This window comes from Homalodisca vitripennis, chromosome X (genome assembly GCF_021130785.1).
Source record: "Homalodisca vitripennis isolate AUS2020 chromosome X, UT_GWSS_2.1, whole genome shotgun sequence".
In the NCBI taxonomy this organism is placed as follows: Eukaryota; Metazoa; Arthropoda; class Insecta; order Hemiptera; family Cicadellidae; genus Homalodisca; species Homalodisca vitripennis.
In genome coordinates, this window is record NC_060215.1 from 125,346,465 (window position 1) to 125,366,024 (window position 19,560).

Consider the following 19,560-nt stretch of genomic DNA (forward strand, 5'->3'; position numbering starts at 1 on the left):
AAAAAGTGTTGAATTTATTTGCGACCCTAGAATAATCATTCATAAGTTCGTTGTTAACGTTGAGTTTTCTTTGTCAGTTTATGTCTTCCTATTGTTAATTATGGCCCAATTGGTTTTTGAAATGTTTTTAGACGTGAGCAGACTTTTTACATCATACGATTTTGCGGCTTTTATGACTTTTCTATAGATGTTTTGTAGTTTTAAAAGAAATCTTTAAATTCTTGATTTAATAAATGCTTTTTAATTTCTGAAAAAATAAAAATTTTATATAGAAATTAGAATGCTTTTTGTTATCCATGTACACTTTATTTTCCTCGGGTTTTGTAACATTTGTTTTAAGGAGCAGCTTCAGGTGGTAGTTGAAAATGATTTCGTAATTTTGAAATTGAGGTTCGAAGGGATCTCCAAAGTTAAGAAAGCCCCAACATTTTCTTGAAACTTTCTCTGGATATTTATGGGCCTTGTATTTCTGACTGTTTTATCGTTTGTTGGATCCCTTGGTGGCTCATGAACATTGATAATGGCTTGTTGGTTATAATGGTCAGATATCGCGGTGTTAACGACCGTAACCTGGACACCTGGTAAATTGGTGAAGATATTGTCGATAGCTGTTGGTCGTTACTCTCGGTGGTGAGTTAATTAACCATTCAAGGTCAAACAACCTTAGCAGATCAGTAAGTCTTTTTGTTATGGGACTATGAACATCCGAAACGTCGATTTTAAAGTCCCCCATTACAATAGAATCGCAGCTATTTTTTTATTATACCGGATAGTCTGTTCAAATCTTGAAAAAGGATTCTTAGTTGCCGTTGGGGGACCTGTATAAACCTACAGCGTCGATTTGAGAATGTTTTGTCTGTAACTTTACCACTATAACTTCAAATGCCTTCTCTTTGGGTTTACCAATTTGGTAAGGTGTAAAGAAGAAATTGTTTTTTTTTATAAAAATTACAACACTCATCCTTTGAACAAGGTGCGACAGTAGTAATATGCCAATTGATAATTTTTAGTTTGAAAATGTTTAATGTTGCTTTTGGTATATAACCATGTTCGGTTACCACTAGCAAATCAGGATGAATATCATCGCGTATGAAAGAAATGTCATCGCTTTTGTTTGTGCCTCTTTTCACATTTTGATGAACAAGAATGAATTTTGTTGTTTGTCTTTTAATTTCTGAATTTTAATTGATTTTCTCTCAATTTTGAACGGGCTGTAGAAGTGGGTTCCCTAAAAATTATTCTTAGCCTACTGTAAGAGATCGATTCATCGCTTTTAATCTCTGACTTTTTGAAGTGAAAACTTCTTTAGGCGCGTTGAGCGTTTTGGTAGAGGGTAAAATCCTCGGTTCGCGTCACCGACATGCTAATGATACTAACCTGCATGAAAAAGTCAGTCTTGCTGTGTTTTTTAACCGTAAAACTTGGCCGCGGACTACTAACCTGCATGAAAAAAGTCAGTCTCGCCGTGTTAAAACTGTCCCGGCGGAGTATGAAAACAGACTGCGAAAATCAGTGACCTTTACGGCTTCCTCTCGCGATTTAAAAGTGAAGCCAATGTCGTACAATTCTGTAAGATGCGTCAAATTAAAGCTCTTAATATTGGCAATCTATTGGTTACATTTTTAAATATTAAAAAAAATTTCGAAATAATTTTGATTATTGTTTACATTTTTCATAGCGTTTACAATGACAAGAAAAAAGTAGTAAGCGAGGATTTTTTTTTATTTTTTGGTCAGACAAAATTTGTCAGCGAGAAAGTTGTGTGAAAATAGATGAATATTTTTTTGTAATTTATCATTTTTTTATTGGAAGTTTAGTTTAGCCTGTAGTAGCGTATGAAGTGATGATGAGTGAACGTTTCTGCCGGAACTGTAGTTGGCGCATTGGCTCACTGATACCGTATTAACTCAATAAATTAGTTTATTGTGCAGTAAAAATACCTTTACGAAAGAACGAAGTTAATTTAACTAATTTATTAGTTTTAAAAATATTGTGGGTTTAATTGTTATTGCAATTATATACTTTATCCGTAGCAATAACTGTATTATTTACAACGGTGTTCAACTCACTGTTGTTCACTCGGTGTTTACTCACTTGTATTCTATGTTTAACTAACTATTAATATTGAGCAATTACAACATATTTTTATACAGATAAATGAATAATGAAAACAACGAATATATTTTTAAACATTTTTAATATTTGTACGAATATTTGTATTTAAAATTTAGCATTATTCATTTTAATTATGTTTTTAATATTTAACCTCTTCATCATGAAATGAGTATTATTACGGTATAAGATTTATCTTACTAGCGTGGTAAAATAGATTTCTAGTTATTTGATAATATTTTTTCGTGGATTTTAAAATTGGAAAATTAAAAAACGCGTCACATTTACAATTACAGATGTACTGCTACTATAACGTATTGTTAATTACTCTCAACTTAATAGTTCCGTTTTCACTTCTATCGGCAGTCCCACGACTGCTACTGTGTTTTTTATATTTTTGACGGCATCGGCAGAGTGAAGGGTTCCAGAGTCTGCGGTGGTGTCGAGAGCCTCCACCGATGAATCTGGCCAGTTGCCACTTGCCTCTAATGTGGAGATACATCCCGTGACTCGTGAAGTGCTTCCGCTGCAGTCTGTTCATATCTAGGACAGAGATGTGGTGCCTAGCAGCCAGTTCTTCTATATAAGCATTCACGAGGGTGGTGTGGTGTTCTAATCTAACGAGTTCAGAAGATATCCAACGCTTCAATTATTTTAGTCTTGTTGTTTTATTAAAAAAATTTGCCTGGCTTCAGATATGAAATTACACAATACCTCTTGATTTTTTTTATAACAGGAATTGACGTACACAGAACGGGGGCCCAGTCGAAGCGAGACACGTTATCTTTGAGCACAGCATGGTCAACTTAGGTGTGGGGCGCAGTGCCAGAGTCAGCGTGATGAGTATTCCGCGAGACAGTGATATCAGGCCAGTACTGTAGTGGTCGGTAATGTTCGTATGGACTACAGCTGATCTTACATGGTTCATGTCAAAATGGCTTAACAAGTTGTGGTCCAGTCAAGAAACACGTCGGCAGGTGCTCTAGTCGGTTTATTTATACGCTGTCTAAGTCTTGCTCCTTCTAAACATATGCTGTTGTGTTCGCTGTCCCTCAATAAGTCTAAATGTATTACTTGTAAAAAGTCACAATAAAGATGTTTTTAGTTGAGTTGAGTTATGTACATCAGAACATGTTTAAGTGGGCAGGGCCACCGGCTTCTTGGGGTCTTAATTTTACTTTCCTTGCCCCATTTCTAAACAAAATATGGTGAAATTCCTTTCACATGAGTAACCATGGTAGCTGGAATGTAATTGAGTGCTTCTTACGAGAATCTTTCACCAATCCTAAATCTTTGTATTATTTAATTAGAATATATATTTGCGTATAGGATATGAGAGGATAAAGTTTTCCCTTTTATTTAATTTAATATATTATAATCAGCTTCCGGTAATTTCTTGAGAATATTGGAGAAATTTAAGTCAATTAATATTTTCTCATCCCCTCAATGGTTTAAATGTTTGGTTTTCATAAATTTTTATACGGTACTCACTTCGACCAACGTATGATCTAAATCTATTCCATTGTTTCAGATTTTATAGAAATTAAAACCTTTCGATACATATTTCTTCTTAAGAGTGATAATAGAATTTATTTAGGACCATAATAATACATCTTTATGATTTAAAAAATTTTACTAATAAATTTGCTTGTTTCAATTTTCTCTGCATACATAGAAACTCTGTTATGTAAACATAACTAATAGTACAATAGTGTAATAATACAATAAACGTAGGCTACTTCTATATTACGTTAATTTTGATATTCTCTATTGGTTTTTATAAGAACAAGTGTACCTATGCTATTTATATATTTAAAAAGCGACTATGTATTTATAATTTTATGATAGAAACCATTAATTCATAAGTTTACATTGCTTCGTTATTTTTAATGTTTTTTTACAGGTGGTTGTTTATTTTTATTATTGTTTGTAGGGGAGCGTGTATTTGATCCATTCCTATACATTGTTCCAGTTTCTACTATAAATCGTTCACTGTTACTGCGTACTAATTATGGAATACTCTTTCCGATGACATCACGAATCCTGGCATGCGTTCTCGATTCAGGGCAGGAGTCAAGGAAGTGCTGAGTGGACGGCGAATGTGATGCGGTCGGGTTCACTGGTGGCGTATATGAGATAATATATACATGCATATTTTTTTCATAAAAATAAGAGATGAGAATCATAACACAAATGTGATTTCTTAAAAAACGTCATATCAAATGAATACAATTAATTCTGGACTTCAATAATATCCATGTATTATAAACAATACTTTTAAACGTAATACGAACACTTCATGTTTGCCGTTATATAAGATGTTAAGGACAAAAAAACCTGGCATACCTGCAACGCCTTCATAACAACCGGTCTGGAAGAAATTGACGCTGTTGTGTTTTAAAGCGCTTGATAAAGGGCGTTGAGACATCACCGTAGCATTTCATATTTAAGTTTCAGTTAATTACAGGATCTTTGTGTCAATGACCCCTTAATGCATTATTTCAACTTATTCGGAAACCTGGTAATTGATTTTACAAACCTGTTTCTACTTTTCAACTTTCAGTACATATTTAGACCGTTGATACAAATATTCGTAGTGTAAACGGCCCAATTGAATGAATTGGAAAAAAACATGGAAAAATGGTCGTTGCGTCAATGAACTGATATCCTTATTTTCTTAATACGATTCGATGTGACAAAACCCTTTTCATTCCACTTTTAGTTTATTTAATAGTGGAGTCGTTGTCACAATGTTTCATGGAGTAAAATACCTTCTATTATTTGTTATTTTTTCATAAAGGGTTAATTTTGTCAACGGTTCGTACAGTAAAAGACCTGCCTCCTTACTCACATTGATGTAAAATTGAAAGTTACCTTCTTTAACAATAATAATATATATTTTCTGACTATCATTAAATATAAATTATAAAATAAAGAAAACATAAGAGTAAGTTTTGCTTCTTATCAATTCACTGAAAATACGACAGCTGGTTTCACTGAATCGTGTATGTTCGGCTACCGTCGGCTCTGAAGATCAAGAGTAGTGGTGGAGGGAAGTCACCTCTACTCTATCTTGCTGTGCGTTCGCGCGTCCCTAGAGCAGCGATATTAGTGCAATGTAATTGTTATAGTTCGAAATCACTTGAAGCTGTCTTCAGGAAGGGCCAGCCGCGAAGTAAATCCTGTAGTTGTGCAAATTACGTAACGTTATCACTCCTCTTTTATAGTCGCGGCAGATGCGTGGTGAAGAAAGCTGCTTCTTAAAGAGCTTCTACAGTAAGATTTTTCTTTCATACATCATTAATTGCATTAATTATGATCTTAATTTCTTGATTTCGTATTGCTGTAAAACTTGTGGAATGTACCTGCTATAAAAAAAGAATAGCTCTTTCTCTCTCTACTTAAATGAGGTTAGATTTATACACGTACATATCTCGTTTCCATCGGGCACTCTCTCATAATGTACAATATTCTAATTCTACAATGATGGAATATAATAATAGCAAAACCGATTTCTTGAATCTAGAAAATTAATTACCGATTCTTTAAAGTATGATAATCGAATATAAATCTTAATGTTTCGAAATGTTGTTTCATGTGTGCCTTTTGGTATCGGAATTTTTGTGATGGATTTAAAAATACGGATAGTATATTTTACTAATGTTAACAGTTACACATTTTATTATGAGTTATACTACATTAAATATTTGGATCTTTATACATTTGTTCAGTACGGGATGTTTGGAATCGGAATTGGGTTTTCATTATTTTGGAGATTTATTTGATAACCAGACCATGTATTGTTTCAAATGAGAAATTACGCATCAAACCTTACACTATTCTATTTAAAATTCTGTGCTATTCTCATTTATTTCATTTTGCATGGTTGAAAATAATCGTTTACAATACATATAGTTCAAATTATAATTAGATTTGATTTAGGAGTCCCATTATAACTCTTGAAATGTAAGTAATAATTACAGAGCTAGTCCGATCAATGAAATAATTTGTAGTTTGAAGGGAAAATTTAAATTTTGTACTGAGTATAGTCGACTTACTCGTAACATTTGTAAAACATTCTAATGAGTTCTGGGAATGTCCTAAGGATCGATTTCTCTACTTTTGTTGTGTTATTTATAGAACTTCTATAATTTTGTTCCAAACGGAATTTTTTTATGATAGTGAGTTATTTATAATCAGAATAAAGGTCTTGTGTGTATTGTCTATTAATTGTAGTACGAGGACTATATACTATACTCTATCTTCACTTTCTGTGATATTTTATATTCATAAATTGTAATAATTTAAACAATCCCTAATGGACTCAAGTGTACCATGTGTTTTCGCAGGAAATAATATGCTTAAATATATAATTTAATCGAATTTTATTCGTTTTTTCTATAAATAACTTAAAAGTAGTTATTGTCCCGGAGAGGAAGTAAAAGCTTATCAGTTTAATAAATAACTTAACATTACCACAATTTTATACCGTAAATAAATTGCAATTATTCTCTTACGCGCTACCTTGTACCACTGTTGTCCAGTTACACACTTCTGTGGAGTTATCACGTCAGCGATACTGACTGAAAATTAAACTTACTCGACAATAGTTTGTGCTCTCTGGAAAAACAGAAAATTTAACTTCGTTACTTGCTAATTACTTTATTGAAAATGGTAAGAATACTTGTATATTTTTACGTCGGAGGAATATAATTTACTGTGGTCTACTGATTCGTGCATCTGTGCAAAAGTTACGCTAATTTCTTAAAATTAAATTCAAATATATATAAAGAATACCGTCTTAGAACTATTTTATTTCGTGATTTCCTTTGATTAAAAGCTATTATTGTCGATAGTGGTTTAAAAGAATAACAGAATTTCGGACATTCGGTAGACATTCATCCGTAACATTACCGAAGGATTTCTGACATTTGCTATCTTTATGTTACAAAATCACAACACTGCGTTTATAGTGTTATAATGTATGCTATTCTACAAGTGTAAAACTTTACATATACTATGTAAGCACAAACCAATTGGTTGCAAGTATACTGATTTGTGTGTGTGTACTACATGTATGTTTTTGTTTGTATTTTTATATGTCTTTATTGTTTATCACACCCCTCTTCATGCATGATTTTTTTGCGCTTTAAAAAAAAAACGTAAATGAATGTTATGTTGTAAAAATTAATTTAATAAAACTAAATATACCATTCTAGTGCAATAAGGACCTTCTAGGACTTAAAAAAATATGTGGCCATCATATGATGCCAGTATGCGTAAAAGGTAGTTTTAATGGTGGCATCATACGATGCCAGTAACCCTACAAAGGGTAAATAATAGGCAAAATAACTGATTGAAAGTAGTTTATTTAATTATGTAGATATTATAATCTAGTGTGGAATATTTCCATGCAGCTCGGGCACACTGGTTCCAAACACTTGCCACAGGTGAAACGTGTACGACTTGTGCATACCCTTTTCGTCGTGGAATCTTGGTGCTTGATTTGTTTCTACCTGCAATTGCCAAACTAAGTTACTATTACGAGAGATATAAAAACACATCTATAACAAAAGGACTATTTCTCGATTTCTAAGTATACATTAAAAAACAACACTTGACCCAAGAAATTCTAAAATAAATACCTTTTTTGGGTAGTGTCCAACGCCATCCTGTCAACAAGGTCAACTCCTCCCATAAAGAGGTTTATACTGATCTATGCTGTAGGGCCTGCTAATTTCAGTGCTCCTGCATATGTAGATATGGTGTGGACTGCTTTGTTGTCCATCCACCGCACTAAAGTAATGTTGTCAAGCTTGTTGCCACTGAACATGATCCTCGTTGGGAGGAGCTGTGGTTCTACGAGAGATTGTGTAGCTGTCTTAGGCAATCGATCAAGGCGCACTGTTCCTAGAACAAAGATTTGTTCTTCAAGCAAGTGCCTTATTTAGGGGCAAGGTTATGAAATAGTTATCCATAAATAATTTATGGTTCTTATGCTTTATATCATGGGATAACTTTACAACTGAGTCACCAACTGGACCTAGCACTGTTCTGGGCCCTTCTTGTTTCCCAGTATACAATTCAAAACAGCTAACATAGCCTGAAGAGCTTGACTTCACCCATATCTTGAAGCCCCATTTTTTGTTGTGTGGGCTTGTTTTTTACCATACTGCTTTAGGCCACTCCTCCCTTGAAGGGTACAATCATTTCATCTATAGCCTGATTTTCCTCTGGATCACTTGCTTCGTGAAATGTTGTGTGAAGGATATCAACTAATGGTCTTATTTTCCAAAACCTGTCATGTTTGAGTTGATTTTTATTATCATTGTTTACAAAAATGAAGAAATCGCTTTATTTCTTCAAATCTATTTACTGACATGCTGTCAGCAATCAAGTCCATACGTAAGCCTGTAATAGAAGACCAATACATGCGACTTTGGGGATACTTTATGTATGTCATCATAATGTTGATACCAACATAGATTTTTAATTCTTCCATTGATAGTCTAAAATTCATCTTTTGCTTTTGGAAAGCATAGCGTATAGATTCTTCAAGAATCAAGTCAAAATATTGTATTAGGAAACAATTTACTGAAAAAATCAATTGGTGTTTCCCCATCAATATTTACTTTATTCTGCCCCAAGAACACAGGATGATCATTAGTAAATGTATTGTCTTTTCCTGGAAACCATTCATAAGTATCAGTAACTTTTTTTTTTATTTTGTTTTGATATACCACTTGGTCCTCTAATTTTTGTATGTCCTGCATTCTTGTTTTTGTCATTAGTTTTAGTTTTGCTTTTAAAATTTTCTTTATAAGGGAGCTTTTTGTTTTCTGTATTGGGTTTTTTTAATTTCAGGAACCACTGATGGCAATGAATCTATTGTAGAATGTATTTTTTGTGTACCTGTTAAAGTTTTCATACGAGTACAAGTTGAAATGTTTTAGTGTTTGATTAGAAGTTACAATTTTATTTACAAGACCATAGGCATGGTCATGTTGTAAATCTAGGAGGTAAGTTTTTCCCCCGGTAGAAGTTGTAATTGTGTAGATGTACCTGCTTTGGGAATAATATTCTCAAATTATATTTTCAATAACTTGATCACCTGTATTACTAGCTGCTACTATTGGTGTAGAGTTTATTTGCTGTCTTGTATTACTTTAAACTTTAACGTCCTTATCAAGATTTCCTTCAGAGAAAGCTGCATTGTTCTGTATTTCATCAACTATATCTTCAAATAATTTTGCAAGTTCTTGTTTCCCAGCTAGAGTTAAATTTTCCACATCAATCTATCTCATCATCGCTTCCAATATTACTTAGTTCCGAATCACTGGGGTAATCTAGTTGATCAGAGGCTTCATGAAGTAATTTGATTATTTCGTCCTCGTCTATAGTTCCTGAAAAGAAACAAGAATTATAATGCATGTATTTGCTATATACATGTATATGCTATATGGTCAGTTGTATATCTTAGGTTTATATCTTATATTTTAAAATTCAATTTTAAAAACTATATAAAAAAACTAAATTACACAATCCCTGTACACAGTATCTGAAAATAGGCTACTTATTTGGTAGGCTGTGGCTATAAAACATACTTGAAGTAGGTACTTGCAATCTCGATCTTAATAGCTTTTAAAATCAAAATGAATTCAAGTGATGCCAGCAACATTTCTCAACTTGATATAAAAATAATACCTGTATGATAAAATAAGCTTGTATATTTGAATTCTGCAGGTTCTAATGGACAAGAAACATATTTTTTCTTACCTGCACACTTTATGTAATTGCCTTCCTCAAAACAATGATGATATCTGCACAACATCCAAACAATGTAAAAAATGTGTTTTCCATAGACACTAACCAACAAATTAGAAAGAAGAAGAACTAGCAATGACTGGTGGATTTTTTTTTATAATCTAAGATGGCATCTATTGATCCTTCCATACATTAAAGTAACTAAAAGTACAATAAATAAATTGTCTGGAACAAAAATAATATCTGGCATCGGATGATGCCACTATGCATGAAGAGGTTAACATAAAGATACTAATCTTCGAAACTTAGTGTTCTATATTTTGTTTCGTGTAGCTTCGGCCAACGTACGAAATCCTTTCGGTGATGTGTTATGTGAATAATTCCTATTTAGTGATATTGGGAAGATTTTTATTAATTAGTTTAATTAGGAAACATTAATCATAATTTAATTCGTAGTTTCCTTACATTGTAAACAGTGCTTGCAGTTCTCCTAAAAATGAAGTAAACATTAAAAGCGATCATTACTATCGAGTTATTCTCTTGGTGTGTTTTTGGAGGGTTTCAATATGTGAATACTTTTATTTCGACTTTGGATGTGTTGTTGGTGTTGAATTTACGAGGGAGAAGCGGTAGACAGTTACAGGGGTTCGATTAACGGGCCAAGGGCTTGTATTGAATTTAAAAATTTTCAGAAATAGCCATTACATATACTTGTAGTGAACCAGACTTTGGACAGTTGACACTGTGACCACCATGACATACAAGTAAATAAAAATAAAGTGTGCATTATTTCATTAGGTGACATAAATGATGGTTTATTGCACTGAGATTAAAAGCAAGAACCTCACATCTAACATGCCTAACAAAGATCTGTTCAACAGTTTTAAAAAGAAACACTTTAACTTGATTTATACTCACATAAAGGTGAGGTTCAGCCTTGGAAATGAAAAGCGCGACCACACAACATCATTTTAGGGTAATCTATAGCAGTGAAAAGCTGGCCCTAAAGACATCCAGCAAAGCTGGTAAAACTACATTCAATCCCTGTTGGAAAAGTGACGAGAAAATCCCATCTCCTCAGGAGAACTGATTGGTTTGCTTCTCCTGGCGAGAATCTGTATCCATCTCAGTATACTCGTCCAGTTTACTATTTAGAATTTCGAAATAAGTATTATATCCATTTTAAAAAGGTTTCATACTCTTGTAATTAATAACCTTCATAAAATCATTAGTACTTGCTTAACCTTTTTTCAACACAAGAATCTAGACGCATCCTCTTCCCCAGTTTAGAAGCACCATTGGCAAGTCCATCTACAGTAATACATTCGATATCCGCCTTGCAAATTTTTATAAATGTTGCGAGAAAATCACAGTCACACACTTTGCATAGTAACTACAGCTTAACGGATTAAACCAACTTAGCACATGCCGTACTATTCACCGTTTTATACTGGAATTATGAAAAGCAACAAACATTATAAGAAGTAGCCTAATTATCAACTACAGAACTAGACAGTTTACTGCTATAACCCACGAAATTAAAATCCTGCTAAGTTTGTGGGAGCTGGATACTGAGAACGATGATCCTTACTGCTCGAGCGCGGACTTATATTCATTTACGGTTCTCAGTATTCAACTGTGACCCAAGAGCATTCCGGTTTTTTCTAGTTGTTAAAGAGCCTTCTGCTATTTTTTCTCAAGGTGTTCAGCTTGACTTTTCACTGGGGCACACTTCGCGAGGCTATTGGCTGCTTCGGAGAGCTTTCTATTATAGGCTTTTACAGAAGTCCTACGATGGCTGTCGACTCTTTTTTCAAGACTGATTTTAACCTGAATAGCCCGATCCTGATGTTCCAAGCTTGCCTGCAATATTCATCATACACTATGCAACACGGTTGGACGTATGAGTGTTCAGTTAATGTTTTTTATATGCCATCAAACCTGGTCGGCCATACAAGGTTAGATAGTGTGTAGTGACGGGCGGACAGTACCGCTGTAAACACACGCTATCCGCTACACTACAAACTCGTGCACAGCGGGGCCGCTGACCTGTCTCCTGGCTGAATACCCATAATAACATTTTAATATATGGCATTTTTGTGTTCTGCAATATGCATATATAAGTTGAAACATATATAACACGGTTATGATTTTTACGTGATTTACATTAATTTTTATTGCCAATCTGAACTGATACATAGAATATTCTACTGTTCAGTTAAAACAGTTTTATTGATGTAGTATACTGCATTGCTTACATATTTCCAACAGATTGTAGAAAAAGAGTTGAATAGGTACAGTTTAATATACTTGTTTAAAATCAAGGACTATTTTTCTTATCACAATTAGCTCTAGTATAGTTAGTTATTGGGGGATAGAAATTAAAAAGTTTCTTATACGAAAACAGTCAACCAAAAACATTTGAAGTTGCGGGACACAGATCAGAGATTGTTTCAGATTTGGTATTAATTTATTCAAATGTATTTAAATATTATGAATAAAGCCGATAAAGTATTAATGACAAGACGTGTTTTATACGTGTGTAACACACGGTAGGAGTACGACACATCACGTGACGTGTAACAGCCTTCGCTAAAAATGAATGAACATTTCAAGCCTACAGTTCATTTCATCCTCGATATATCTGTGGTGTGTTAAAGCGACAGACATTCAGAAAAGAAATTTTTAAAACTCCTTGGCAGAAAAAAAAGAATTGTTTCAGCCTACTAAGTAATGCCCTTTAATAAAGCTAACCATATTCTTTGGTTAGACATATAACAGCATAGAAGTCACCTTTATGTGTATATAGAATTGAAGTTTAATACCAAATTGTAAGCCTTAACGATCTTTATCGAGATATCCTGTCCCGTGATACATTTAAAGTTTTGTTACTTAAATTGGCTTTCATATCAGTGTTGAAAAGTAAAAGTTCCAGTGGGGTAGTGAGGGCACTACAACGCAAGTGTGCGCTGAAATCGCGGAGATTTTATCACTAACTTTAACATTGAATTTCAATCTATTATTTTTCTTTTTATACTATATGAATAATTTACGTGTTAATTAATATGTCACATGTTAAAAGTCTCTTATGTATGTGCTGAGAATGCTTACACATTTATTTCCTCTGTGGTTTTGTCATTGCCGTCATGGTATAAGGCGTATTTTACAATTTAAACTAATGCTCAGTCAAATCCTATGGAGTGACATGCACCATCGTCTAATTCAGCGTTTCTTTTTATATAAAAGAAACTTTATGTAAACATCCAATTCTATATTTTAGTTCGTTTCCGAGATATTGTGCGAATAGGCAGACAGAGAGACAGACAAACACACAGATATACAGAAATTAAATTTTTACCAGCCTCCTTCGCTAACTCTCAGCTAATTACCGATGCCATTTTACGGAACGATTCCGAAATATGTAACACAAACTGTATATAATCTAAACACTGATAATTCAAAATAAAACATGTTACAATTTGCTTTAGGCTGTGTTTGTGATTAATACAGGTCTCCTCCATAAATTTTGATATTTTTGACGAACTTACTAACAAAAACATTTCCTGAAGTTTCATACCCATTATATACCGCTGACGGTAATGGTAATTTAACGAGGCACAACATTTATTTTCACTGAGGGTACCAAGAAATATTTAGCCATTGCTGAGCTTAAATACAATGTTAAAGCAGATCAATATTAGGACGGTGTAATATGGTGTGTTAGAATAGGTCTACTGGCTGTTTCATTAATGATTTATAATTATGTGTTTTTCGTAGTCTTATACAAATAATATTGTTTTATTTTGTAATAGTTTGATTAATATAATGTAATATAATTTTTTTCACTTCGCTCCTTGTTAATACAAGATTCTTGACTTTCCATTAATTGCTAAACCAGTTTGATGAACCTGCACAGTAACAGGCCAATAGAAATTTTAATTACAGTTACAATGAAATAGTAAAGTTAAGCTTTTTAGCCCATACACTAAAAACGTATGTGGTGTTAGAATTACTACCTAATTGTGATTCCAATGGCAAGTTTTTTGGTCCTGACTTACACCAAAACTGATCTGAAACTACTAATATTAAATTTAAAATTATTCCAATTTTTTTTGCAGTGATCTCCTCGCAAAGAAAGTACATTGAAAACAAATCAGATATCTACAAAATTATGTATCTAAAAATAACCCTTTAACTTTATATTAATGATAGAGTTAATAAAAACATAAATAAATGGGCTAGTTATAGATCCAACATAAACAGTCATATCTTTTCAACAGCGAAATTATTCTTATTGTAATTATTAAAATAAGTCGATGAATTTCACTTGTATATTGATAATCTTATTTCAGAGTTATACACAAATCCTGCTCGTGTTTGCTACAAGCAGAGCAATCCTAGAATTTATTCTTAAGAGGTTTGACGCTTACAACATGCGGAGTTGATGCATGAAGAAAGAGGCTTCAATAACGATAGTTGCCCAGAGCTGGAACGTCAACCTTGACGCGCTGCACCAGCTGAGTCGGGAGAGGCGGCTTGTCCTGGGCCTGTCGGTGTCCATAAACCTATCCTAAGTAAAAAGGTGACAAAACAAATGGCAAATGTTATAGAACCTTATTGTTTGACAATGGTTTCCGTTATGTTGTATATCAACTATAGTTGTTATATATTATTGTTTTTCAAATATTACAAGTCACTCTCCTTAGATCATTAGAAACATCACTGGAGCCAGACTATTGTCAAGACTCTGTCTTGGAAATAATTCAATTCTTATAAAATATACCTTTAGTTAATAAAGGCAAAATACCTTTAAATTCCCTCAGAAAGAGCCGGTATACATATACTAGAGTGTACTAGAGTGTATCGGTTCTATATTTGATTCGTCATAGATAAAAATCTTTAAATACAAAACTAAACGATTGAATAATTGAATCGGTTTTTTGTTGTAATAATCAGATATGGTTTGTGAATAAGGGAATTATTCGCTTAAAATGGTGTCTCATACAATTTCCCACACATTTCCCGGGAACTGATTATGATAATAATAGGTGCTTGCGTTAGTATAAAGGACAATGGCGGAGATATGCCACTAGACTGCTATTGGTGCTCTCACCTATCTATTAAGGGGGAGGGGTCATGAGCATAGGAAGGAGGAGAGTGGGGACAGCAGCAAGCGATCGCAGTGTTGTCGCGTTGTCATACATAGTCAAGCTCTCTGTACGCGTTTGTTGCGTGGTGTTAGCACAGAGTAATAAGGTATATGTGGTAATAGAGTACAAACGCTTTCACTATAGGAATTGCTGAGATATTGTAAGTTTTTTTGGAAATTCTCAACATTTTAAAGTAATCTTTAGCATATCCTTACACAGTGTATTATAACTATTTTTACAAACCTCTAGCCCCTAATTGGGATAGTACTACAAGAGCACGGGCCTAAATATTTTTATAAATCAAATTTTGTTCCTGAGATTTGAACAGTACAAAAGTAAAATATAAGCAAACTAGCCAGCTGTTCCCAAAACATCGGAGTGTTATATTTTCTATAAATTCATTTCGATATTTTTTCTGTTATCTTCTGTGACAATCAGAAGAATCCACTGAACAAGTTCAACGCATTTAGGTGTTTTGTAATAAATTCGCCGAAAATTTGTGTTTACGTTTTTACGATTTAATAGATTTAATTTCAATGAGTTAATATTTAATAAATAACCGGAAACAATATAAGTAGGTTGATATACGTAAACAGTGCAAATTAAATTTAAATTAATTTTTATTTAAATATTAACCTGTAAGACAAAAACTTACTTATTAGGAAAAGTTTTCAAGCATTGTACAAAACCAAGACAACTGGGTAATAAGTTTGGAATAAAAAAAAAATAGGAAACTTAGGAAACAAGTGAATATTTACTACCGTTGGTATATTATGCTGTAAAAAGGAAAGGTTTATGGAAAAGAAAGGATATTTTATTAATGACATTTAATAATGGTAACTTGTTCTAATCTTAATTACTCAATTAAGTAATTAAGTAATTGTTTAAGCAAATATTGAAATCTATTCATTAAATATTCTACTATCCTAAAATTGCAGTCCGTTCATTCGCCGAGCGGTATCTCTGTCTAGGATGTGATAGAAGATTTTGTCAATCTTTACAAAGTCTAGTTCATCTCTAAAAGTAGTGAGTCTCACATTCTAACCAAAATTACTTTCTCGAAGATGTAAAAACCTATTATGCCATAACTGTATTTCACTAGTAATTTAAATGAGTCAATTTACAAATGATTCACATAATATTGTATTGATTCACAATGTCATATTGTAAAAAACAAAAAAGTTGCAGGTTTATTGCAATTGAAAGTATTTTTATAACGGGTTTTCTTTTCAGAGTTACTCAAAAGATCACCATTTATCTTAGGCGCGATCATTTAGTGCATCTATAAAGGACGGGAAATAAAACTGTCATTAGTGATGTAATATTACCACTTGTGTTTATACGTTTTCCATAAAATAATATTTATATTTAATTTCGTTGATTCTGAATTTTGGCAGCATTCAAGATTAAGGTTATATATTTTAAATACAATAAGGTTCTTGTGGTTTAATATTTTCAATTATGGTTTGTACTATGAATTTAGATGGTTTGAGTATATTCTACATATTAAAAATAGTAGGCTAATGTGAAAAATTCGATTTTCAAATTTGTAGATTTCACTATCAAGAGTTTGGTTACTATACCGTATTGGTTCTGCAATGCACAACCAATGTGGCATAATAACTGAACTGTGGATACTTTATAATATATATAATTACATATAAGAAAGCTGTATTGTTATTAATAACACTGATTGCTACGAAGGCATTTGTTCTTTTTGAAGAGGTGTCTATAATGGGGGTAAGAACTTAATTTGTATTTAAGAATTATGACGTAGCACTCCGAATGCATACCTTCATCTATTGTTATCCTCAAGAAGCACATTTTAATCACTTCTGGATCACAGTTAGCGATATTTATCGTTTTATTTTGTTAAAAAGTTAAACAATATGGATTGCGTTATGTTTTATATGTCATATATTTTACATGTTTTATAATATGTTGGTATTTTAACCATTTACTTATTGCAAAACATCATTTGTGGATACACCTAAACATTGCGTCGCACACTAAGATTAATAGATTGTTACAATAGGACACCCACAAATATAGCACTTCTAAACTCTATGCTATCGAAATAGAGTTGAGGATTCTAAATTTCTTAGATCCCGTCGAATCAAAATTTGGAAAATTTAAAGATCAATTCAATTTCAATTTTTATGGAAGCTACCTTTAATTAAAATCCAACAAAAGACTAACATAGAGGAATGCAAAAGGAATTACAAAAGGTATCATGGTTTCGAGAGAAAAAGCTAGTAATTTCTCTTCGAAATTGATAAGCACTCAACAAGCGAGTAATTTAAGCACTTTTATGAACATTATAAGCAAATTTGTAGTAAGATGATCAGAGCTGATAAAACCTTATACAGACTTACTTACTCGCGTCAAAATACAAATAAAAAAACTGTACGGGCAATAATAAACAATAAAACAATTTTAAATGACAGACATATTGAACTACACAATGATTGCGAACAAATCAGCGATACCACCAAAGCCGCTGATGAGTTCATCAAATTTTTTCCTCGGTTGGCATTGAGCAAAAAATCCCGCCTCCCCCCCCCCCCCAAATCGGAGCCCAGAAGTCTCCATGGTTCTCGCTCCAGTCACAGGGGAGGAGATTCCCAGAGCGATAAATGATTTTCCGAAAAAGGGATTGATTGATTTAAATCATGTGTGAACGCTGCTTGTGAAACAGTGTTCAAAACATTGGGGTCACTTCAACACTTGATAAATATCTTTTCGCTCTGGAACATTTCTCTCCTCTCTCAAAACGGCCAAAGTTACCCAATTTTTAAGAATGACTATCCCAAATCCGTTTAAATTACCGCCAGTTCTTAACTCTATAAATTTTCAGTAATGTTTTTCAGTAATTTCAGTTTTTCTTATTCGGCTTGTAAATCTTTAGGAAAACCACAACCTACTATCATTCAGCCAGTTCGGATTCCGAAATGATGCAATTCATGCAGTCGTGCGTCTAATTGACATGATAGTGGAAGCAATTGAATGTTAAATAGATTTGCTTAGTAGTTTTCTTGAAAAGCATTCTACTGTGTTGATCATACCGCCTTAACTCACATACTGGACTATCACGTGATATGACGAGTGCCACTTGTGAGTGGTTGAAGACACATCTTAGTGATAGAAAGCGATATGTACAAATTCATATAATTTCTCGAGTAAGAGGGGGTTTGGACTTGAAGTTTCTCATGGGTTCATCCTCAGCCCACTCGTACGTCAGTAACGCTGACTCATCGCTGCATCACGGCCAAGTTGTCCGCTATGCGGATGACATAATTCACTGTTTTAAAACAGAATCAAACACAGAAATTAAAATGAAGTTATTTACAGAGGTCAACAATAAAAGTCAGCATTTCAATGAGCTCAATCTTCAAACAAATCTAACAACGCTTACTTTTATTAAATTTTGTCCGCGACACATAAATTCAGTTTTTAATCCAACGGTCACCCTAGACGAAACCGAGATGTAAGAAGTCTAATCAACAAAATTCCTTGGAATACACCTATATTGAGGGTTTACATGGGATTGTGAAGTAGACAGCGTTTGTGCAAAATTGTCCCCAGGCGTTTATGTACTGAGACAATTATCCAAATACTGTCCTTTTCAGATGCTGATGACGGCGTATTATAAACTAGTCTTTCCTATGGTGCAGCTTTGTTGGGAGGTTATGCAAACACATATTTTTCTAGAATGTGTATTAAAAAAAAGCCATCAGCATAATTACAAAACTGCAACTTAGAGATTCGTGCAGACTAGAATTCAGAAGTCTGAAACTGTTGAAATTGCCCTACCTCTATATTTTAGAGACGTCTATTGTTTTAAATCGAAGTGCAATCAAAATGCTGGTAGGACATACACTCTTATGAAAGTAGAGGCAGTAATAACTACCGAACTGGGAAACAGAACCCGTAGCTTAAGAACGTTTGCCATCTTAGGCAGGAGTTCAATTTGTCAACCAACTGCCTAATTCCATTAATAATAGTGCGATGCCCAAGGCATACAAAACTCGTCTAAACCACGTTGATATCAAAAGAATTTTACAGTATAGGCGACTTGATGGCTCTAGTTGGAAAACCACTTGATTGGATGAATGACATTGGGGCAGGAGTGGGACAAATTCGGAATGAATGAGAATGGGGGTGCATTTAAAACTTGTATGCATGAATGAGATTAAAATGAAGTGAATGAATCCTTAATTATTTTAGAATGTAATTTTCTTTGACGGTTGCGATAACATGTCTGTATTTATACGCAATAATACATATTATTATTATGGTGATAATTGTAATATATAACTACGTATATAAGTTACATCGTTATAAAGTCAGTCACTGTGTATCCATTGTATTAATTTTTCCTTTCACAAATGTTAACTTATCCTCCATTTTTAACTTCTTTCTTAAAGAAGCTACATCATTACTTGATCATATTTGAGTTCACATCTCGATTGCATTAAGTTTTCTTTTACAAATATCATAAGTTCGTAGAGCGTGGCTTATCCTCTGGATGGTC